Here is a 25,176-nt window from a genome sequence, read left to right on the forward strand (position 1 = left end):
GCTGTAGGCAGCTGAAGCTCTTCAAAGCCAAGTCATATAAGATAAACACCTGTAATTGAAGAATGCAGGCGATTTTGACATCTCAAGAATTAAATCCTTCCACTTTTCAGGAACACCACTCAGCAGCTGGCAGTCCACCTTTCACTTTCATTTTCCAGAATGGGCAAAGGAAAATGAACAAGGGCAGGAAAAAATTTTAGAAAATCCTTTCCCTCTCTTCTGAAGCTCATACTGGGATTTCACTGTCAGCACTAAAGAGTCTGGAGAATCTTATTCATGCTGTAATCTGCCCTGGCTCCCACCTCATCTTTTATTTCCAAACCCTTTGAAGCTCCTTTGCCCAGGTGAGTGCACTGGTACAAAGCCCCTTCTGAACTGCTCCACCTTTTTCTCTTTTCACAGAGGGTAAGAACCCTCTGTGATTCCAGGCCACATCTTGACCCTTGTGGCCATATCCAAGTTTTTATTTCCCCCCTGTACTTTATCAGTAAAGGATTCATAGCAGAAACTTCACTTTACTGAGGGAATTAGAGTTCTTCCCACACATCTGGGCAGCCCAGGCCTGATTTGGCTGGAAGAAAAAAGGTGGGAGATGGCCTTTGCTCTCCCCTGATGCCAGATGTTATCATGCAGGTGATGATCCACCAGCAGCACACTGGGATTTTTATATAAATTTTTTTAATCCCCCAGCAATGTGCCTTGCTGCAGGGGGAGGGAGCAGCACTGCAGAGCTGGTGATGATGATTTGGGCACAGAAACCATGGCAGAATTGTGTTCTTCCTTTCCAACAGAAATAAAATATTCATTTAAGCATCTTGCCCTCTTTTTTTTTTTTTTTTTTTTATGATATTCCAAATATAGAAGGTTATGTACAAGAACAAATTTTAGAGGAGTTTCTCATGAGATCCCTGATGTTTTTATTAGGAGAGTCTGAAACAAAAACTACAAAACTTGATACTGTTACTGTGGAGTGAAGGATCCCTGGAGGACATCCCACGGACAGTTCATTAATTAGCCGAGCCTGCAGTACTACATCATTCCAAGGGATTTTGGGAAGCAAAGCCAATGTTTGCTGCCTGTCCCAGCCATCTTCCCTTGCATCAGTTCATGGAGATTAACTACGCCAAACAGGAGCCCCAGGAAAACTCCCCAAAGGGAAGGCATTCCTCAGGAGGATACTCTAAATATTACTGCTAGTTATTTGAGTTACATTCTCAATTCTTCTCAGGTTTTCAGACCTTATTGTCATTTGCAGTCAAGCAGTGTGTATTTAACAACTAACCAGGCAAAACTTATTTTTAATAAATCTCTGACATTTTAGACCTGCCAAGTCACATTTCCATACCAGGGCACTTCTGAGTCAAACAAAAGCCATGGCTAATGTGACCCATAAAAATGAAACCCATAAAATAGTATAAATATAAAATATTAAATATATTTTAAAACAGTTAAACCCATAAAAATCCTCAAGCAACACTAGAATCTAAAGCCAGACTCTCCAGTAGAAACCTTAGGTACTAAGGTTTAGTAGGTTTAACCTTGGAAATAAAACCAAGCTTTTATTTCCATCAATGCAAAGCCACTCTTAACCTGCAACCAAGCTCAGAAACTCAACTAACACAATTCAACTGTCGTCACATAATAGCTGCAACATACAAAGAAATTTAGGAGCTGGTGGTTCATGGTCAACCCTTCTCACCACTAATACACATTTCTATTTTTTGTGTCTTTTGGTGGTGTTTCTGGTTTGCTTTCCTAATCAAGGGGGTCGTTCTATAAATTGCAGTGCAGAAAGAGGCTCCCTGCAGTACCCCGCAGAGACTTATCACAGCAGACTCACAGTGGAAGCTCCCTGCTTTTGGTGCTGGAGCACATTGCAGTGAAAAGTCATCTCCCCCTGCCTGGCCTGAAGCAATATGAGCAACTTCTCACTCCCCAGGAGAGGTTCTCATTCACCTCTGCTGTGTCCTGTCTTGCTAAAGCCTGTAAGACATCTTCCAAGTGGAAATACATAATTCATCCCCATGATTATTTTATTAACTTACATAGCTTCAGCATAGTGTTCTCCCATGCTCAAAAAGTAATTTTTTTTCTTTTTATTCTTCACAAATCATGAATGAATTTCTGCTCTGTACAGACATCAAGCATTCTTTGTCCCCAGCACAATGCCAGAGTAAGGACTCACAGGTTGGGTCCTTCCCTTCTGCTGTAGGTTCTTCTTGCCAATAGATAAATCTTGAAGTAAGATAAGGAGTATGTTTAAGAGCAAGTGTCAGGAGGAAAAAGCAAGTGTCAGGAAAGCTGTGAAAAGCAAGTGGGCAAAGCAGAACAAGTTTTTACCATTATTATTTTTACTTTGTTTGTTTCTAAATGAAACTTCTGTGCAGCTGGGAGGGTGGGGATTACAGTGTTTCAAAATATATTTTCTTCTTTTGAAGATTCCAAATAGCTTCCAGTCCAGGATTCCTTGTTCTCAGCAAGAATGGATGCCCTTTGAAATCATTTCTAGATGATTTAAGCTCCAGCCTAAAAATAAGCCAGGTTGGACACAGTTGCACCAGAGTTAAGAGTTGAAGGTAAATAACTCCCACGTAGTTACTCTTGCTTTCAGAAGTTATGTCTAACACTAAACCTCAGGTACGCTGTTGGGTTGAACACTTGACTAAAACTGATTTAAATCTGGATATTTGCAGTGGTATCAGGTCACACCAGAGATCTCTGCAGCATTTTCTTCCAGCCTGCAGCAGTGCCCAAGAACAGATGGACAAGTCCCTCAGACAGACTAAGCCTGTGCTTCTGATTTCCCAGGGCTCCTAAGGCTTCAAACCCTGCAGCTGAAATGCTCTGGCCACAGGGAATGTCTGCACTGGACCACTTCCCACAGGCACAGGAAAAGTTTCCACTCCTTTGTTCTCTCCTAGCCCTCAGGGGGTGTTCACAAGCAAGTGTTGTTCTGGGAACCTCTGCACTCCCCCAGGCCCTCACTGAAAAGAACCCAATTCTCTACTCCCCTTGTCCACAGCACTCAAATCAGCACAGAGCTCTTCCCCTCCTCTCCCCCTGTTCCCTTCCAGACTGACAAGTACATATTCCCACTGAGCTGTGCTGCACTGCCTCCATTCTGTGTCCAGATGCTGCCTTTCAGCAGCCTCTGAACTGCTTCCATTGCTGCTCTCCAGGCTGGAAGGATGATGGCTGTGCAAAGATCCAGGCAACACATGGATTTATGTGGTCACAGAATGCTCCCTTCTGTTTTCTATTCCTTTTCTAATAATTCCTACCCCTTCAGCCAGCTTTTTGGCAGCTGCCGAGCACCCAGCTGACATTTCATAGAATTCCCTAAAATTTTAACACAAAGATCTCACTCCTGATTCATAACAGTCAGCTCAGAGCTCAGGCTTCATATGAAAATGAGAATCGCTATATACATCACTCCACATTTATCTGGAGTGAATCTCATCTGCCTTTTTATCATCCAACCACTCAATACTCCAAGGCCCTTTTGCAGCTCCTCTCATCTCTCTTTCTTGACTGGTGATCATCAACATACCAATACTCCTTTTTTCCAATGCACAAGGAGTAGCAGAACAACACAGGTCTGCTCCCAACTTCCCTGCACTGTGAGAGCTGACTCTCATTTCCTGCTTTCCATAGTCACCTTTTGTCACTGCAGCCACCTTTGTTCCTATTCCCCTGTGTTCCTTAATACCCTTGGAGCTGATCCTTTCAAAGGCTCAAATAATTGCATTAGCATCAGCTTCCCACTGCAAAAGTCACATTGATTCTTCCCTATTTTGCTTTTTCCATGCAATCAGCTACCTCTAGGCCTTATTAGCTTTACCCAGCTGGCCTACTATTGACATGAGGCCCCTGGCTCTGTGCTTTCATCCAACAGCCCTGAACTACTCCAAGAGCCATTTTTCATTCCTCAATCACCTCTTCCTTATGCTCCTGCTCCCCTTTTGGATGCCAAGCCCAGCTGCCATGGATTCTCGGCTCTAACTCCTACAAACAAGTAGAGGATGGTCAATGCAAGCAGGCTCTGGCAGCAACTGCAGGAATCACACCCCTGCCCTTCTCAGAGCTCTGGCTGCTGGGAGGCTCCCCAGGGAGCTGCTCCTGGTAGCAGCTGGAGCATTTAAGGTTCCTCACTCATTTCTCAGACCAAAGTCTCACCTGTCCCTGCTCCATCACACCCTCTTCGAACAAGTACTCTGTTCAAATCTCAGTGTTTCCTCTGAGTTTCACAACATCTGCCAGATTTTCTTCTGCTGAACCAAGTTCAAAACTATCGCCCTGTTCTTCTAAGTTTTCTAAGCCTTCTGATGTTTACATTTTTGTAATGGAGTTTCTCACACACTTTCCATGTAACTAATGATTGTTTTGCATTCCTTTCTGGAGGAAGAGAAATTTGATGGACTGTTGGTTTGACCAGTGTAGCTGAAGAGGTGGCAATTTCATCCTCCAATCCATGGTCACTTTTGAAAGTCAATAAATATTAGAGTCAGAAATAAACTATGCTCTTTTTTACCTTAGACGTTCCAGTGTGTGCGTGTTGTTCATTTCGTGTCTTACTGCGACACTAAACCACCTCATTCTCACCACTATATCTGGGAGTGTGTGAGAGGTGTCTGGATGTGGCTTTCGGGATTATGGTTTAGCAATGATGCTGGTGGTGCTGGGGTTCAGGGGCTTTTCCAAACTTGCTGATTCTGTGGCTTTGGGTTACACAGTTTCAGACACTTTCCACCATTTCTCTTTTTAATGATAAATTTCTCTTCACTCTCATCTCTTCTTAAGGCAGCCACAGTCCCACTGCTCTTTTGACAAAATCATCTAAACCTGCTGTGCAGGTGCTCTCTGTTTCAGGCATTTTCCCCATTCCCCATCACATTATATCATTTTTCAGCCACTGCTCTTCTCTTTTCTGGTCCTGTGCACAGCACAGGGAGTGTTTCAGTGGGCACCACTGCTGAGGCCCCAGTCCCACTCTGTTGAGACCCCTCTTTCACAGCCCAGGCCCTAAACCACCAACACAAACGTGAACCACAACCACTGGTTCATCCCCAGCCCCAGAAAGCCCGTGAAGTCTAAAATTTTTGCCAGTTGGCAGTCATGCTGTGATTCCAAAAAAATGCAAGTAGTCACGCAGATGAGAATTCTCTTGGGAAGAGAATTTCAAAATGAAACTTCTGTGCAGCTGGGAGAAGGGGAGGGTGGGGATTACAGTGTTTCGAAATATATTTTCTTCTTTTGAAGATTCCAAATAACTTCCAGTCCAGGATGCCCATGGCTGAAGGGGTAATTTGGATGCCAATGCACACCTGTAGGGTGACCTTTTGGCAGGATCCTTCCTGCTCTGGCTGCATTGAGGATCTCCTGTGCAGTGCTTTTCCCCTCCTGGGCAGGTCTGGCTGGGAGCCTGGAGATGAGATTGTCTCACCCAGGAGCTGCAGAGCAGAGTTAACAGTGCATGGAGGCACAAGATTGAAGTTCTGAATCGATTTCCTCCATGTCAAGTTGGTCAGTTATTTTAACTGCAGTTTGCAATTACCAAGTCAACACCAGAAAGATATAAAGAGAACAGACTTAAGACCTTTATGCTGTTAATTTCTGTGTCTATCAAGCCATAATTTAAAACCAGCAGCTGTGTCACAAAGATAGCTCTGCAGCCATCATTTATCAAGGAGAGGACAGAGATGGAGAGAGGGATCACCCCCCAAGATGCTCAAACCAGCAAACCATGAGCTGAGCTCAGCACACACAGCTCAGTTTTCTTACTCCTAAGAGCTCTAAGCCCAGGTTTTACTTCTATCTGCACATTCTAAAGCAGATAAATCAAATTCCCCACACTGCATAATCTCATAAAACTGTTCCCCATAGCAAGGAAGGGATTGTCTTGTAGCACAACAAAGATCTTGAATCACAGAAGGTACAACAGAGAGTTTCCCCAACAATATTTTGACATAAATGTTACCTTTATTCATAAAGACACTGAAGCAAAGAAGCAGTTGCAAGAACAATAAGAAACACTAAGAAAATAGGGTTTAAAGTGTAGCTCTCACTATTATTTGTAGACAGAAAAAACAATTTCCTGCACAAATGTAAGAAGTATTTGCCTCATGAACATTAACATGTATGTGAAATATTATGCTAATGGAGAAAAATCTCCTTTCAAATTAAGACATTAGGATTACTGCATGATTGAAATAATCTCCACAAGAAAGTGAACAAGTTTTCAAGTTGCAAGGTCATGTATATCCAAATGAAGTTGCAAGGTCATGCGTCATCCAAATGCAGCATAACAGTGCATGTATCTATATAGAGGTATAAAATACAGATATTTACATAATCATTGCAGGGGTGAGAGCAGCCTTTGAAAAGAGCTTTCTGATGAATAAAACTAGAAACAAAGGGAATAAAACCAAGCAAGAAGAGAAGAGATGCTTGTCCTTGGAGGAAAGCAGGTGGGGGGGAAGAACAATCAAACTGCTGAACAGAATTATGGAATGGGATGTCCCTAGACCTGCCAGCCTGGCAGAGTTCATTTTATTGTCTCTGCCAACTCATCCCCTCACACACACACACACACACACAAAGCAGCAGAGCTCTCAGCCAGGCAAACTCCCGAGCAGTGCAGGGTTCTCCTCCCAAGACACCCAAGTGGGCTGAAGAGGGCTCCTTTGTGGTGGGGTTTTGTTAGTTGGCTTAACATTGTGCCTCCTCTAGAGAGGATTCTAAGTAATGCTGTCTTGGGACATAAATCCCAACTGAAATGGGGTAGATACAAACCAGTGACAGGTCATTGCTGCTGCAGCTGCCTGCCCTGCCACAGAGCACCCAGGACACTGCACCACACACCAGCAGGTACAGCACCACTTCTCGTCTTCCTCACATCAGCACTTGCAGGCAACCAAACCATCCATGATTTAAACACCCAGCTATGCTCTAAGAAGAATCTGCAACCCCTCAGACCTCCAGGTTCACATTTGCCAGGCTGGATGGGGCTCTGAGCAACCTGGTGCTTGCCCACAGCAGAGAGGTTGCAATGAGAAGATCTTTAGGGCCTCTTCCAACCCAGATCAGTCCATGATTCAATGAAATAAGTGCCCCTGAAACAACATAGGAACAAACAAAGAAAAAACGTGCTGAGCCTTCACAGAAAGAAGTGCAGCCCTGCAGCTCCCAGCTTGCAGGGAGGGATCTGTGCCATACATAAGACTACATCACGTCTGGAACAAGAGTCAGGCAAGAATTTGGATAAACTTTGCACTCAGCTTGAAGGTGCTGGTGGGAGCGCAGCCAGTCCCTCTGGTTCCTTACATCAATCCTGAGTGAGGGAGGTACCATCACAGCTCCCTTCTTAAATTTAAGTGACATTTTTCTGTTCCAACAGTTATTGAACACTTGAGACATACCTGTCCTCCTTTAGGGCAGCCCCCCATCATTCCCAGGACACTGATGAACCCCCCATCACCCAGCTCAGTTACACACAATTTATTTCTTTAGTCATCCCAGCTTGTGTTTCAGTGGCGTTGCAAAGGGAAAAGATGCAAAATGTGACAGTGCTGCACCTTGGACTGCCACAGCAAAGCTTCACATCCAGAGCCACCCTGTTACTCAAACAAGGCACCAGAGCACAGCAATGACTGCTCAGGTGTGCTGTGGTACACATTGCCTTGGAAGGTAAATTCAACTGCTGCTATCCTGCCTTTGGCCTGATTTTAGTAAGGGATTGAAGTGAACTGATGCAGCTGGTGTTGTTAGCAGATTCAACCATCAGAACAGAGCTTCCTCCTCCCATGTCAAGGAGTAACATGGTATGAAGAATGCCTGGTGCTGCACGGTGGCTTCACCTACAGCTGTACTGTACTGCTTCCCTGCCCTAATTCATACAGAAATGTAAATCTGGGCACAAAGTGAAACAACAAAAGCCTGGTGTTTCAAACCACAACCAGAACTGCTTTCCATACAGACATTATTCTTTACAGAAAGGAAAGTTGCCCTCAGTGAAGCTCCGCAAACACCATACTGAACAACAGAGGCACAGCGAGGCCTCGAGCAGCTCTTCCCTCCAAATACTGAAGGGCCAGCCCTGCACAGAGGATTTCACTCATTCATTCCTTGTCCCTGGATAACAGCCAGTGCAGCAGGACAAACCTCCTGTACACACAGGGCACACAGAGGCCTTGATACTGCGTCTCACAAGTGTCAGGTCACCAGCACTATGGGAAATGCTCTGTGCCAGGAGAAAGGAATAGAATCCCAGTCTGGTAGATTGTGTTGGAAGGGACCTTAAAGTCCATCCAGTGCCACCCCTGCTATGGGCAAGGACACCTTCCACTATCCCAGGCTGCTCCAAGCCCTGTCCAACCTGGCCTTGGGCACTGCCAGGGATCCAGGGGCAGCCACAGCTGCTGTGGGAATTCCATTGCAGGGCCTCACCACCTTCCCAGGGAGCAATTCCTCCCCAATATCCCATCCATGGCAGTGGAAACCATTCCTTGTGTCCTGTCCCTCCATGCCTTGTCCCCAGTCCCTCTCCAGATCTCCTGGAGCCCCTTTAGGCCCTGGCAGGGGCTCTGAGCTCTCCCTGGAGCCTTCTCCTCTCCAGGTGAGACCCCCCAGCTCTTCCAGCCTGGCTCCAGAGCAGAAGGGCTCCAGCCCTGGAGCCTCTCCACAGCCTCCTCTGTACATATTGCAGTAGTTCCACGTCCTTTCTGTGCTGGGAACCACAGAACTGGGTGCAGAACTCCATGTGTGGTCTCAAGAGCAGAGTAGAGGGGCAGAATTGACTCCTCCAAGCTGCTGCTCATGCTTCTTTTGGCACAGCCCAGCAATCATCTTCTGGACTGCACTGGCCTCTGGTCTCTCAAGTAGCAGAGCTGTCATTTGGCCTGACCCCAGAATCCAGGGCTGGACCTTGGGGAACACACATGATGCCTAGTGAGGCTGCCCTAGAGCAGAGGCCAGACAGAGTTAAAGAATAAAGCAGGGATTTATTAAAAGGCCTCCATGAATCCACCTTGGGCAGCACAAGAGCCCAGCCAGGGCTGCACCCAAGATGAACCAAAATGGTCACAAAATGGTCACCTGGTCACGGAGTCTCTCACTTTTATAAGTTTTGGCCCATTTACATATTGGAATTAATTGGCCAATTACAGCTTCAGGTTATGAAATCCCATCCTCCTGGTTTGCTCTCTTCGTTCACTATTGTTTATGCTTTTTGGGCCTGAGGCTGTAATGGCTGCCCTTGGTCTCAAGTTGGAAAAGGATTGTTTTGTTTAACTACCCTGTGAAGAGAACTTTCTAGCAGTTACTATGAAGCTCAGAGTTACACACCAAGGCAGCACAGAATCTGAAAAACATGAAAGCTAGAACTTAAGGCATCACACACAACTGCTTGACCACACCTTTGCTCTCTCTGCTTCGTGGCAGACAAGAAGCACCAATGCCTTGGCAAAAAAACAGCAGTAAAATGCCCCTTCCCCTGGAGCACATCCTCAGGAGGCCTTGTGGAGGCAAGCGACAAAAAAGGCTGGGCCAAGATGCTCTGGAAACTGTGAAATCCAACCCCCCTGGCAGCTCCTCACACTGATCCCCTCTTCTGCTCCAAATCAGCCACTTCCCATTCTCTGGACAGGACCCCCAGACTGGAAGCATATGGTCTCTATGCTAATTAAGGCTATCAGGCTTCCCAAATTTTTCATGGAACGCCTGAGTTCTCTCACATTCATACCCTAGCAGCAACATCCCCTCGGGGATGAAAACTTCAAGGGCAGCAAGGAGCAACAGCAAGGAGAAAAAATAAAATATGGTATCATCTTCTGGCATGGCAACCATTACACCTGGTGGATCAATCATTTAACAACAATTACAGCCAGGATTTATCTGTAAAACTGAATCAGCCTAGAATATATCACACAATATATGTTCTGCCTCACTCCACCAAAACACTGCAGATTCCAATCAATCCAATTTTAAGAACATTTCCCTGTGAAGGGAAGTGCAATTCTCCCAGTAAACAGCTCAACCTTTTATCAGCATTATTGATTTCCATAATTCTCAATAGCAACACTGCACAACCATTGAATCATTAAGGTATAAAAAGACCTTTAGGATGATCAAGTCCAACCTTCAAGATCAACCAGCACCCCCATCCTGTTCTCAAGGGCCACTTCCATATGTTTTTGAACACTTCCAGGGATGAGGACTCCACAATGCCACTTCACACATCCCACCACCAAACAACATATTCCTCACCCCAAATCAAAGGCCAACTCCCTTTAACAATACTCTGCTCAACACTAGCACGCATTTGCCAGCGTATTGTAGGAAATTCTCCTTTCTTTCTCGTAGGTATTTCTGTGTATTTGTCTCCCTGTAGTTCAATCTGAGTCAGTTCACAGCTCCAAACAAGTTCCAAAAGCATTTTATTTAGAAAGGCCCAAATATCCATTTCATACAGTCCATTACATCAGAACATTGTAACAATTTCATCTACTTCAGCCTGAATAAGAAATTATTCCCCACATTCTTTAAACAGAGAAGCTCATGTCAAAGAAAATAGCTTTCAGATGTTTTACAACTCTTTCATCCACAAAGGAATGCTTGGGGCTTATGAAAATATACACCTGCTCATTTGAAAACATGCCTTTCCCCCCAGTGGGAGGAAACAACAAGAAAAGCAAAACTCATGTAACAGCTCTGCCCTCCACACTGAAAAGGCAGCCAGGTACAGGGCCTGCTGCCACAGCTGGAAAAGCTGAGTGAAACCTCATCTTCAAACACCCCTGAGCCCTGAGGTTTCTGCCCTGGAGTAAAGCTGGTTCCCCTGCTAGAGCCCCCCAGGCTCTTGCAGTGCCCTCCAGCACCTTACCTGGCCTGGCAGTGTAAACCCCCAGGTTCAGGATCAAACTCCTCCCAGCTCACCCGGAAGCCCTCAGGAGACGTTGCCGTGCTCCTGGAAGTGGGACATGTCAATAATGCATGTCCCAGGATCATTTCCATCCCTAATACACAAGCCTGGTACCTGCTGGTCAACCGTGACGCTCAGTGCAACATAAGCAGGTTCTTTTCACAGCAAATAAATCCTCCCAGCCATCAGCAGATTTGTATCATTAACTGATAGAAGTGCAAGAGAACAGATATTTTTCTGTGGGTCTCACAGCAAAGTAATCTTTGTCATAGGCTGCTCTCTGCAGAGGAATGATTGAGAGACCCACAGTTTGCAATTTGGCACAAAGTCCAACTCCTATTTCAGTTGACTTCAGCACAATTTGCTCTTATTTCCCAGCACAACTTGCTGCAGACATGTAAATATTCCTCTCACAAAGGGCACAGAGCATCACAGAGACCCAAAAATTCAACTCACCTACTTGCCCTCCTGCAGCCTGGAGCACTTCTTTCCATGAAGATGGGGCCTCCACACAGAGAGGAGCTGCCACTGCATCAAACAGCAAACCCAGCAGCTGTGGGCAACCATGGCACCGGGAAAATGTATCTGCTCTCCAGGATTTTCTGCTGTTCTTCACTTAGAGCAGCACTGGCCAAATCCCCAGACAGAGCAGCTCCAGTGTGAGCAGGGACAGAAGAGAGAGCTGGAGAAGAGCTCAGGATCAGCACTTTCAGTGGTTCAAACCCAACGTTTCTCAACCAGGGCCACGTCAAAGCTGACGTCACAGCCGAGCCTTAGTGAAAATGGAAAAACCAGGATCATTTACTTCTCTGTAACAGGAGAGCACTGCTAATGGAGTGGGGGAGGGCAGCCAGACCTTGGAGACCCTGCAGGTCCTGGGAGCTGCAGTGACCTGCTTGGGGATCCAGGGACAAGTCCCCACGAGGCTCAGGATGAGCACAGCTCACAGACAAGGCTCTGGTCAGAGTCACCAAGTGGGGACTGATGGTGCTGCTTGGGACCCCTCTCCCCAGCAGCACCATCATCATCCCCAAATCACATCCCCAAGGGCCACATCCAGACACCTCTTGGGACTCCGCCAACACTCTGAGCAACTCATTCCAGTGCCTGACCACTCCTCTGGTGATTTTTTTTTCCTAGTATCTGATCTGAACATCCCCTGGTTTCTCTCATCCTCTCATGAGACACAGCAAAAGAGCCTGACCCCACCTCAACACAACTTCCTTTCAGGCATTTGCAGAGATCACCAGGAACACATCCCCCAAAAGCACCCAGCCAAGGTGCCAAGAGGTGCCTGGAAACCCCAGCAGGACAGACATCCCTGACTTCCCAATGTGCACAGCTAGAAAAAGTCACTGCAAAATTCATCTGCATCACTGCTGTAGCCATTTGCTCTGGTTCTCCAAGAGACACAAGTATTTCTCAAAATAGAATGCTCAATACCACCATTCTCAAAAGCTCTTATTGATTTCTGCCCAGACTTAACAAGACATTTGACTTTCTGAAGCTGTACTTAATTTCTTTGTCGCTACATTGCCTTTCCCTGAGCTGTGGTCCCTCCTAACACTTAGCAGCAGCAGCAGCATTTTTCTCTCTTTCTCTGAATCACATAAAAAGGTGGAAGTGTTCCACATCTAGCATGGACAAACATGGCTCTTCCCAATTCTTTTGCAAAGGAACATCCTGAAATTCAGATGTAAGTGAGGAGAGAACTCTCCAATAATAAGCTACTTCTTTAAAAGGCCTATTTTTTATGGAACCCTCAAGTGGTTTGGGTTGGAAGGGACCTTACAGCTCATCCAGTCCCACCCCTTGCCATGGCCAGGGACGCCTTCCATAGACCAGGCTGCTCCAACATGAGCAACTTGGGATAATTTCTGATTATTTCATAGTCAACAATCAGGATTTTTAATTTTTTTTTTTGTTTAAAGTTCCAAGATGAGAAGTGCAAAACACTGCACTCTGCCAGCACCCACAGTTTTATATAAACTACACACTTGGGAAAAAAAGTAAATGCAACTAGGATGTAAAAAAAAAAGTAAATACAAACTAAGAACTAAATTATTTAAAAAAAAAATTAAGCCTGTATTTGAACCATATCTTTGAACAAATTATGTAGAAAACATGACTGACAAAGGATTTACACTATTTTCTGCAGAGTTTCTTTAAAATCTGTCCTCTAACCCAGTATTAAGACAAGAATGAACTTTGGGAACAGGCTAATGTGGAAATTGAGGCTTTAACACCATTTGGATTTCACATACAATGTAAGAAAGGCATCAAGACCACCCAGTGCTGGAACTGGGAGCAGAGACAGGGGGAGCAGCTGGTTCTGCTTCAGCACAGACATCATAAAACCATTTTGCTCCAACTCCTACCTCAAAAAAAAAAAAAGAAAAAACCAAAAAAACAAACCTTACAATGCCACAATGCGGCAGCAAAAAGTTTAAATTTGAGGTTATTTTTTTATATATATTTTCCTCCAAAACAATAGTTTAGTCACAAGAGACGTTACAGGGTAAAGTTATATCCTGCAAGGATAAATGAATCTGAAATTGCTTTTAAGGAGTAAGTATTCGTCTGAGCTCAGAAAAGGCAATACATCAAAAAAAGAAGGTAAGCAGCCTATTTCAGGGCATTTTACCAGTGCATTTACTGATGGTTTATCCCCTTCCATTTTATTCTTCAATTTAGACAGCATTATTCACTGTTACTGTTAATTTAGATCCTTTTGTTTTCCTAATGTCACACAGATAAAATGAAGGTCAGGACAAATTCATGACTGTTTCAAAATCCAGAAATCCTGATGAAGCGCCCACATGAAACTGCTTGATCAAAAAAACAAGGGGAATTTATCCTCATACACAAATATGAGATAAATTCTGCCTGTTTTCTCTTCTCAGATAGGGAACATACCAGAAAGGTGCCCCTGAAGGGAAAGAAACACCTTCTGGGGGGAGAAAAAAAAAAGGAGAACTGTTGAACTCAGCTCTTCATTTTCTTCATGGATGAAAGAAGAGATTAAAAAGATGTTCCAAATAAAAGCAGGGGATTTCTGGCATTTAAAGAACACAGAAGGGAGAGGCAATGCATCAATGCCTGAGCAGCAGAATCCCAGCAGTTCATCTTCTCCTCACTCGGGTGTTCTGTGAGTAAACAGCCAGCACAGCTGAAGGGAGAGCACAGAGAATTCAAGGGAGAAACACAACTGGAGCTCAGCAAATCGATACCTCCTGCACACGAGCTGTGCTCCTCATTAGTCCACAGCTGATGTTAATGGTCCTCCTGATCAGGGCTTCTTGAGGGTTTTAAAAATATGGAGAAAATTAAAAGGCTGTAAAAACGCTCAGCTCGTGGAAGCAATAGCTGAGGGAAAGCTGAGAAGGGTCCAGCTAAGCCTGATGCTGACTGGTAATGTAGTTTAAAGAGGAGGGAACTGTGGTTCCTCTGTTCCTCAGTCTGTCCTGTTTGCCAGGCTGGAATTGCCATCCTGGAGCAGTAATAAGCCAGAGGCAAGCCTGCATTTGGGCACAGCTCTCAGGGAAGAGCTTTGTAAATTCAGATTTTCCCCAAAATTGCTGAGCCACCAGCATTGTTCTCCATAGATGGCTCCCAGTACAATGGGGGAAGCAAAAGTTATTTTCACGTACACTGCTTTTAGAATTTCAATTCCTTCTTCTCTCATTGGATGCAATCCTCTGGAGCAAAATTAAAATTAGTGGTGATAGCCATGTAATAGTCTAGGGGGAGGAACATGTACCAAAACACTCCCACACTTCTGTGGTGTTACCACTTGGAGATATTTGCTTCCATCCCCTCCTCTTGGTATGAAGGGAAAGATGTCACCACGACCTGCAGCAAAAGGCTGAGGTTGGAGTAAAATGAGCTGTTAAACCTGGGGCCAGAGGAGCAGCAGACACAGAGCTGAGGCATCTTTTCCTTACTCTGCCATATAAAACTGGACAAGTTCAAGGTGTTGAAAGTGGCAGAGCCAGACTGGCTGTTGGAAGAGCCAGAAGAGCAGCAGCCACAGAGGTGAGGGATCTTTTCCTTACTCTGCCATATGTTCCAACCAGAGGAGGAATGGAGCCATGTGGCAGACGAGGGAAAAGCAGGGTCCTAAAAACAGAGAGTTCCCCAAAAACTTTGCGGGACCTTATGAAGGATGCAGGTTTTAGCCAGAAATTGAGGATACATAGGTGGTAAAGAGGGCAACCACTCAGGGGAAGAAAAACTGAACAAATCCAAGGTGTTGAAAGTGGCAGAGCCAGACTGGCTGTGGCTTCAGAAGGCTCCACCATTCCCACTGCACATCCTGCTGCTGCAGGACACTCACATGTTTCAAGACACGAATGATATAATTGGTCACAGCATAGGGAATGCGGGATTTCTGTTGGGAAAAAAAGGTGAAAAAAAATTCAGAGCAGCTATGTTTGTATGTCTGAACCCCACGCACACAGTTTTGGAAGGAAAGAGCACTCTAAAAGATGCAGAGGTCAAACATGAGAGGAGTTCACTGCCCAAGACCCACATGCACCCAGCAAATACAACAGCTTCTCAAAATATTCCTACTGGGGCAGCCATAAACAAAGCTGATGTGATGTTTGTCCCCTCGTCGGAACTGTAGTGAAGTTTTTTGTACAACACCCTAAGGGGGACATATTCCAGAGAAAACAGAACTTGAAGGACTGGTGTGAGGGGAAAGGGAATGGAAATACAAAAGAAAAAGGCTGGGGTCGGGTTCCAGCACAGCCCCCCAGCCTGCAGGAACACCCTGGCAGTGTGGAGAAGAGTAGTGGGTGCTTGCCCACCCAAATAAAATGTCACACCTGAGCCTGTTTCTCTGGAGCTTCCAAGCTGTGCCTGCCTCCGGGTGTTGGAGGCTCTAGAAGATTTCCTTACCCACACACCACCCCAGCTGGCTCTGTGTGCTCAGGTGAAGCCAGCAGGATCCTGCAGGAGAGCAGCAGGAAAAAGGCATCATGCCTGGTGCTGCCTCCCTAAAGGCTGATTGCAACGGGAGCAGAGTCCAGCCCTGACCACCAGGGACCCAGGCTGCAGTGCTGAGAGCCCAGCAGAACATTTCTAAATAATTCTGCACATGAGCACAAATAAGGTGAAGGTTTCCTGGCAGGTCAGACACCCTCCAGCCCAGTGATGTCACCACACAACCAAGCCTGCTCAGAACCAGATGTGCCCTGGATGCTCTCCCAGCAGGGATGGATCTATGCCCACATCAGCAGATCCCACAGGATGATGATCAGACACTTGCACAGCTGGACTGGGAGCACAGGTCACACCACCAGCTCAGGTTCTGCTCCACACCAAAGCATTTGAACTGCCTGAACCAGGCAAGGCTGCAGCATAACTGCTCCTGCCTCTTTCATCCAAAGGGGGACACACAGATTAGGGTGGTGGGGACAGGAGAGCTGTCCACATTTTCCAGAAAGTGTCTACACTGTGCAGGCTGTTTGGAGAGAGAGGGAAGGGAGGATATCAGCTCTTCTCAGCAATTCCCTAAGCAGCACTTTGGAGTCATGGAATGGTTTGGGTTGGAAGGGTCCTTAAAGCCCATCCAGCGCCACCCCTGCCATGGCCAGGGACACCTTCCACTGTCCCAAGCTGCTCCAAGCCCTGTCCAGCCTGGCCTTCAACACTTTCAGGGGCAGCCACAGCTCTCTGGGCACTCTCTGCCCTGTGTGGGTGGTGAGGAACTGGAAGAACTTCCTACTAATAGCTGATCTAGACCTACTCTCCGACTTTGAATCCATTCTCCTGTGCTCTATCCCTGCAGTTCCTGCTGAATCTCCTCTGGCAATGCTCCCCCAACTCTTAGTAGCCACACTTTCATCTACAAATGTAGGGGGAAATCGTTTGGTTTAATCCTTGGGAACTGCACATTTGCATACTGCCCACACAGCTCCAAAACACCGAGGATTTTTTTTTTTTTTTTTTAATTTAACAAGTCCTTAAACGCAGAAAATCCTCAAGCCCCAGATGAAACCTCAGCTCACACCTCTTGATGATGCTGGGAGCAAAGCAGGTCTCACAAGAGAGAGGCTGCTCCCTCTGGGAAACTACAGGGCAAAAAAAAGGAACATAATCCCTCTCTCCAGAGCAGGCTGTGGAGGCTGGGGACACCAAAAAGGGCAGGAAACTACTTTAGCAAAAGGACAACGCTGGCACAAGAACAAATACCAAAATATGGGTCTTAAATAAGCATAAATTGTAAGAGATAGGCAGAGTAATTTGAGCAATCAGCCTTTGGCTGAGAAGAGGGAATATTACCCATGACATGCTTTGTTTTGTGAGAGGGAATGTGCAGCCAGGCAGGCTCAATGGGCCCCTCAAGCACTGAATTCCTCTGAGAATTTTAACAAAGCCACTTGTTTATTTGAGCACTTGAAGGAAACGATTTTCTAAATGACCACTCAAGAGAGGCAGAAAGCAACAGAGCTCACCAAGGAGGAGGGCACAGGTGAGCAGAGCCATCAGAAATGCCTGTGGAGGAACCCAGGGCAGGAGGCTGGCTGGTAACAAGGGATCTCTTGGAAAGACCCTGCCAAGGGTTCTGTTTTAAAGGCTGTCTTGGGCCAGCGTTCCACATTTTCATAATCTTTGTTGCAAAAACAGCAGAAGGTCTTGGTTTTCATTAATTTCTTCTCATTTTTTAAGCCCAAGGAAAAAAAAAAAGCAGGTTTTTATACTAAAACAAAACAAGAAGCTGAAGCCTGCATTATTTGAAAGAGCAATGCAGCTCTTTGAAAAACGTGATACAACAACACTGAAAAGGAGGGATGGCACAGAACATGGAGAACAAGACTTTGGACCACTACCTAAGAACATATTTGAAGAGAGAAGATGCAGTTTTTACCTCCTGCTCCCTAATTCCACCCATTTCCAAAGGAGCCAGGATGCTCATCAATCCCAGCAGATTAAAATCTAATGACCAATCTTTTGCCATTAGACATGTCTGCCTACCTTGGAGTCAACATCCAGCCTTGCAGGTGAGAAGCGCTGGGTTTGTTTCTAACAGCTCTCAAAAATAATTTTCCAGGTTCTGAGCTCCTCATTATAACTGATTTCAGAGTCCAAAATTCATTAGTTGTGCTTCACCACCTCCCAGCTGATACCATTGTACAATGCAGCCAAATCCTTGGAGCTCTGACACTTCTCCTAGGTACACAAAGGTGATTTTTTTTTTTTTTTTTACTTTCTGTGGAAGGAAATATAACAGCAATGGAACAACACGCTGCATGTTGCAATGGGATTGAAAAGGGGAGAAGAAAGGAAGAACCGATTGTATACCTTGAGACCTGTCAGCTAAGCTCACTTGGTGTTCTTAACAAAATTTCAAGTCCATGGCCTGCCTGAAATTATATAAGGATGGGTCAACTAAAATGTGTAAATGGTTGCATGCTAAGCACAGGAGAGCAAGCCACTCCAACAACTCTAGACCCTGTGATCTGGGAAACATGGATTTTTGGTTATAAGTGGCTCCATTTGGATGCATTTTTTTTAAAGTAGAGATGCTGCTAATTTGACCTCTAAATCCACCTGACAGACATGATATGGTCATGATGGAATTGAAAACAAGATTTAATCATATACACAGTTATTAAAAAAAAAACATACAGCAGGGCAAGGTTGGCATACAGCTCCCCAGTAAGGGCTGTGGCCATCAGACTGGGGAAATAGAAACACCTGAAAATAAAGCTTTATTTTATATGGCAATGCAGATTAATCCTTCTGAGCCTGGTACTGCTCATGCTCATGGCAGCTGCACTCCTTCAGTGCCTGCTTCAGATTTCACTTCCAAGCTTCCACGTTTCCATGCCCTTCCTCCTTCAGTGCCTGCTGCAGATTTCACATCCAAAGCCCCAGGTTTCCATGCCCTTCCTCCTTTGCGTGCAACAAAACTTCTTCAGCACAGGAATGCCCCCGTTTTCCATGAAAACCAACCCGCTCTTGCGTGCCCATGGAACACACAGCCCTCCATCAGTTCTGATTTGAGCAGAACCAAAGCTAAAAGTGGCTCCATGGCTTTTAGGAGGCTCTGGAGAGAATTTAAGCACTCACAAGTGGATATAGCTGTAAAAACAGGTAAAAAATGGGAAGTACTGTTGGAGCTCCCGTTGCTCCTCAACACTGTGAGCAAGACACTGCCCCTGGCTCATCCCTGCCCCCTTTCCAAGGTCTCCAGACAGCTCAGCAAGGCAGAACATCATCCACCCTCATCCTTCCCTGAGGGGTTTACAGCCTAACCCTAGGTTTCCAGCTCCTTCTCAGATTCTTGAGCCCCACAGCCTCACCCAAATCCATAGCACCAGCAAGCAGCACGTTATTCCTAACCCTGCACAATTCCTTCTGCTAAAAGCAACAAGGGGTCCACCACCAGGCAATCTGTTGGATGATGCCACAGAAACTGCCACCAATTCATGGGTTAAAGCCTTCCCCCCACCCCTCCAGAAGGCTGAAATAGTTGTAGCCAGCCTGGAGAACACAACCAATTTATTACAGCGATTGTTTCTTGCCGGCTCCCTTCTGCAATCCCTCTCACTGCTTCCAGCAGAATGTTAACTCTGAGAAAACGGAGCAGTGGGGAAAAGGAAACACTGTTGCTACAGATGTGAATGTCATGTAAATGTCAAAGCTCCTGTTAAAATTTGATCAGGAGGCTGAGTGAAAGGGAAGGAGCATTTCTGTGAGTAAACCAGCACATTAACAAGAGTTTCAGCCTGTCTGCTCACAACGGGACCTCAGTGATGGATTTCATTATTCTTAATTTCCCGTGTAATATTAAGCTGCAATTGATTTTACAAAAAGATCATATAAAGCAGTACAAGAACTGCAAACAAATGTTGGTTGACAAGATGGATCTACATCGGTCTTAAAATTAAAATCTTTGTGTGCCTTTTTTACAACCGCACTTCACGAGAAAAAATCATTTATTTTGCATTACAGATAAATGCTCCTCTACTTAGAAAGACCTGGAGCATGTGCATTCATTCGCCTGTACCAGGAGACAGAAGGAGGTTTCCCACGAAATCCCAAAAAGCAGAATTCCAGCGGCCACTATACGGACACAGATAATTGCAAAGAATCAACCTCCAAAGTTTTTTTGTTTTGGAAAGGAACTGTTTTTCGCCATGATCTCGCAGTCCCACTAGACACATTTCTTGGTGAACCTCAGCTAGGAGACGTTCCTGTCTCAGGGACTCGCTCCCTGCTGAGTGACTTCAGTTCTGCAGTTTCAGGACCCTGGACACCTCCCAGGCCACTCCGAGTGTTCCCGCAGCGAGGTGAAGATGTTACAGACACGGGGAAAGAGACGTTTCTCTACAGAGACAGGAGCAGGGCATTTAGGTGAATTTTAGGAAGGACTTGCTGGTAATGAGGCCCTGGCACAGGGTGCCCAGAGCAGCTGGGGCTGCCCCTGGAGACCTGGCAGTGCCCAAGGCCAGGTTGAACACTGGGGCTTGGAGCAGCCTGGGACGGTGGAAGGTGTCCCTGCCCATGGCAGGGGTGGCACTGGATGGGATTTAAGGTCCCTTCCAATCCAAGCCAGTCTGGGATTCCATGAACTGTAGCTGTTGGTTTTAACACCAAGTTAAAAACTTGCTTCACTCTAAAACACACAGACTGAAGAATTCTGCAGCAACATTCAGGTTACACAATGCAAATTTAGGATGAGAAAAAATTACCCAGCTGCATGAGACTTTCTCTCCACCTTTACATGTCCCTGCCAAACCACCACCTCCTCTCAGGGGCTCTCTCTGGCACAACCAATGCCAGCCTCACTTCAGTTCAGAATTACTTTCAAACCAGTCCAACAATTGCCCTGAACTGATCCCTTTCTACCCAAAAAAAGTCCCCACTTCTATCAGATGTGCATGGCTCAAAAGGCTCAGTTCATTTTGCAGTAGCCCTGGCACCACAGTTACCTGTTGTGCCACCAAAAGAACCTGCTCATTTCTTCCACAGGAGTTATACAAGGATATCCTTGGAAAGAACTTGGAATTTCATGCCCTCAATGACATCCTCTGTGGCTGGCAGCCCAAGTCATAAACTTGTCACTATCCTGAAAATTGTGGGAGGGCAAGAGGACATAACATCCATATTTCTGATGGATGAATCCCTTTGGTTTGAGACTCCCTTCATAGTTGGAAATTTTATTTTATTTTTTTGGTAATCTGCCTTCAAAGATATTAGAATAGGAACATTGTCAAAGACTCTAAGGGAGATCATTGCAACTCCCCCCAAAAAGAGAGTTTTTAAGGGATTTCAATAATCCTGTGTCCTTTTCCCTTCAATGAGGCAATGCAGGCACTGTCTTCCACTGCCTCACTGCTGTTTGAAGTCATAATCAGGAAGGAATAAAGCTGAAAGTTGCAGTGCCAGTGGACAAAACCTCCATCTGTTATGAATTTCATGAGCAGTCTGATTCATCTTCAGTAGCTTCAGTTCCCCAGCTTCCTTCCCAGATGAAAAAAGACCACAAGGGTGGCCAGCTTCCCTATCCTGCTGTAGCTGCCATATTGCTGAACTTCCTTCATCCACAGAAACCTCTGGATAAATCCAGAGCAACTGCAGACAGGACAAACACCATCCAGCAGGAGCCTTTTTCCCGTCTCTCCTCTGCTCCCCGAGGGGGCTGCCAGGCACAAGGACATCACAGATGTCCTTTAACAGGACAGGCTGGAGAATTCCTGGGGCTGTGCACTCCCACTCCAACTGGGTTCTCACAGTATCTCGTTCCCTGCAGTTTTTCAAATTACAAAAGTGAATTTTACGAGCCCCGTGGTTCACCAGTCGTGAATCCCATTTTATTCAAGGCTGTATATCCTTAAAAACCAAACCCATCTGAAACTCACTGGCTGCATTTATCCAGATCTTCCTCAGGTATAAGGACTTATGCAAATAACCTTCTTTCACATTAAGTGTTAAAAGATTTATTTTTTTCTAAACTGAAAGTTTTATTCAAATGAAAGGCATTGCTCTCAGAAAGTAAAAAAATAAACAAAAAACTGTGAAATAGTATTAAAGGATGGCTGCTGAAGAAGATCACTATCTGCTCTATGATTGATTTGGGCACCTAAAAAGGAAAAAGTCCAGCAACTTAAGTAAAATGAGAGTCCTAGAAAGCTCCTTGACTATCAAAACTGCAGCAATTTCATTATTATGAAGAAATTCATTCTAGTGGACATCTGAGTAACAGAGTTCAGACTGCTCTTGAGAGATTTAAAGATCCTATTTGTGAATGTGAAATAACTTGAAGCTCCATAAGCTAAATGGATTCAGAAACCAGCCAGTGCTTCTTTGAATTTAACTTGTGCTCACACATCTATCTCCCTCCCCTTTCTTTGACAGGAACCAAAAAAAAACCAACCAAACAAAAAATTAAAAAAATTCAATGGCAATCTACTTCTGCATCAAGTTGTTCATTTCTCCTTGTCATACACATGGCACCGAGGTGTCACAACCTTATTTCATTAGAGTGTGGGTTTCATTTCTAGTTTGCACTCAATCCTAGATGCAACAAGTAACACTAAACACACCACATTCTAATTACTGCCACTGTGCTGCCTCACCAGCAGTTTCCTCAAACTTGCAATCTCTGTTTGCAGACAAGGGCAGAGAAGAAAGCCTTGAGCTATTTTGTGTTGTTGAACACACCACCAGAAACCAAAGGTTCCCGAGTTGTTCCGAGTTTGGATATTACCCAAGTGTAAAAACTGGAAGGAAAATCCCAGTAACTTCATAATCCATAAATTGGGTTTGCTTGGTGAAGCACAGTTCTGTTCAGGGGAGAATCTTGGGAGTAAGGATCAGCCACAGTGCTCAAGAAGGTAACCTTGGAGTGCAGGCACACTCAAATATTTGTTGTTTAGAGGAAACACTCAAAAAACAGTTTAATGAAAGCTCAATCAAAACCATACCAACAACATTTGCCTCTTCTCCTACTTCCAAAAGGCCATAAATGGATTTCTCTTTTCAGAAAAAGATTGCTTTTCTCCACAATCATGATAGTAATCATCACCATCATAAAATTCTGGTTGGAAAAGACCTCCAAGATCAAAATCCAGCCGCAAATCCAGCCCTGCCAAGCCCTCCTCCAACACATAATCCAAGTGCCACTTGCCCAGTGCTGTAGAACCCATCCCTGAAGTTGGCACAGCTCCTGTGATGGGAGCAGGGTGTTTGCTTGACTGGGGAAACACCCTGCAAAGAGGCCAAGTTCACACCAAGATCTGCAAGGAGGGAGCACAAAGCTGCCCAGAGTCATCCCAGCAATGTTTGGAGCTGCCAGTCCGAGGAACATCCTGATGTCTCAGTGAAACTGTTGGCTTTGAATGAGGGGTATCAGAGAAATGTGGGGTTACACACTCCCCAGGAGATGGCACCCGGCTCACAACATCCACATGGAGCATGGCCATGGGGGAGCTCCCAGCACACCCAGACCATCAGATCCCAGGAGTTCTCTCCCTCTTGCCAAAATCAACCATGGAAATGCCCAGTGGAAGACAGCACCCTGAGACAGGAGCCCTGCTTCTCCAGATACAAAGGGGGAAGCTGAAAATGTTGTAATCAGCCATTCAAATTACTCTTCACACTGGGCTTAGTATTCATGGTTTTGTTTTTTGGTTTTTTGGTGGTTTTTTTTTGTCAAAAGCACCACACGAAATGCAATGAACAGATTGCAGTTGTATCTCTCACCCAAAAGAAAAAAATAAAAAAAATCACCAAAACCTTCCAGTGGCTGGACACAACCAGAATTTGAATGGGAAGCAGAGGAGCATTTTTATCTGTTTAAAATATGCAAGAAGGAACCAAGTGAATGAGGTAAATACAGCAATCAGCATGTGGGTGAAGTGAATGCAACAACCTGGCTGTGCAGGAAGGTTCCCCAGTAGCAATAAGAAGTCTGGAAAATTGACATATCATAGCACCAACCCTTGTCACACAGCCCTCCCAGATCCTCAGGCATTCCTATTTACACTTTCCTTCCTACAACCTGGGTCCTTGGCCATTAAACACAGAATTATTTGGGTTGGTTTTAAGTAGAAATGTGTGCTAATGTGTATTTCTGGAAAAATAAAGCTATTTTAGGTACAATTCCTATCCAAATCTGATTGCCCAACCACCCAATTAATAACAAGCACTGGTAAAAGCAGTGGCTGTATGTTTGTCTTCCAATAATTAAATCACTTCAACCAGAGCAGCATTTCAGTTCTTAAGCACAATCTTTACTTTAGAAAGGACTCGCTGCTCATACTGAGATGGCTCCTCAAAATGCTTTACCAGGAGTATTTTTCTCCTTACATCTTTCCCAAACTGCTCCCAGCAATCTTTCCACCAGCTTTAATCAGTCAGCTTTGCCTTTTTACCTCACTTTCTTCTCTCAATACCTCAAATGGTTTGTTCGGGTTAGAAAATGAAGCGTATGAACTAAATTAAAAAAAAAAATAAGGGAGCACTTCAGTGACAGAAAACAGCTGCAGCCTTTGTGGCTCTTCCCTTTGAACCTCCCTCTGTTGCACTTTTTTCCTTGCCCTTCAGACTGCACTATTCCAGGGAATTTATTTGAACCAGAGCTGTTTTTTTTTCTCTGTCGCAGGGCATTGTTGGATGGCAGACAAAACAGGCTGGAGAAGGACAGCAGTCCATGGCCCTTCCTCAGGCAATCACCCAGGACAGGCAAGCTTGGATTGTTTGAAGTTCCAAGGAAAGTTGGGAGAAAGCCCAGGATTCCTCTGCTCACCTTTAGGCTAAGGTTGCAAACTCCTTCTGAAGCATTCTTTCCCAGAGGTTATTCCCAGTATGAGCCAGCACAGGCCGGGCAAGGCTTTCATCCAGAGGGTGGGAGAGCCTGACTGGCTCATCCCAGCTCTGCTGCCCCTGCAGCTGCAGCTTCCTAATTGAGGTTCACCACTCGTCAGTTTGGGCATCTAATTGTTCTCCTGAGCCCCTGCAAGAGTTCCCAGCAGAGACAAAGTTCCTCTGATGCAGCCCAAACAAACAGACAACCAACAGTTAGCACCTTCCCCTGCCTTTCCCACACAGGCAGAGAGCAGAGGGGCTCCCTTCTCTCCCAGCTCAGCAGTGCTGGGGTTTGCTGCAAACCTGGAACCTCTAAGGCAGCTCCTTAACATTTTGTGGCTGCCCCATGATCCCTGGAAGTGCCCAAGGCCAGGCTGGATGGGGCTTGGAGCAACCTGGGATAGTGGAAGATACCCCTGCCCACAGCACAGGGTGGG

The 25,176-nt window shown here is 45.4% G+C and overlaps 1 protein-coding gene across 13 annotated transcripts in view; it reads right to left on the reverse strand.

The window, feature by feature from the left end:
• PCDH15 (protocadherin related 15) overlaps positions 1-25,176 on the reverse strand; it is a 635,072-nt gene that overhangs the window by 604,938 nt on the left and 4,958 nt on the right. Inside the window, exon 1 of one of the 13 annotated variants that reach the window (XR_005257308.1) lies at positions 14,149-14,328. The exons of 11 other annotated variants lie outside the window; for them this stretch is intronic. The gene's annotated coding sequence lies outside the window, so the exon portion shown is untranslated. Of the gene's footprint in view, positions 1-14,148; positions 14,330-25,176 lie in introns of those variants that run through there. One more of the 13 variants, XM_038140146.1, reaches the window with a different exon arrangement.

The sequence above is a fragment of the Motacilla alba genome, chromosome 6 (genome assembly GCF_015832195.1).
Source record: "Motacilla alba alba isolate MOTALB_02 chromosome 6, Motacilla_alba_V1.0_pri, whole genome shotgun sequence".
NCBI classification, from domain to species: Eukaryota; Metazoa; Chordata; class Aves; order Passeriformes; family Motacillidae; genus Motacilla; species Motacilla alba.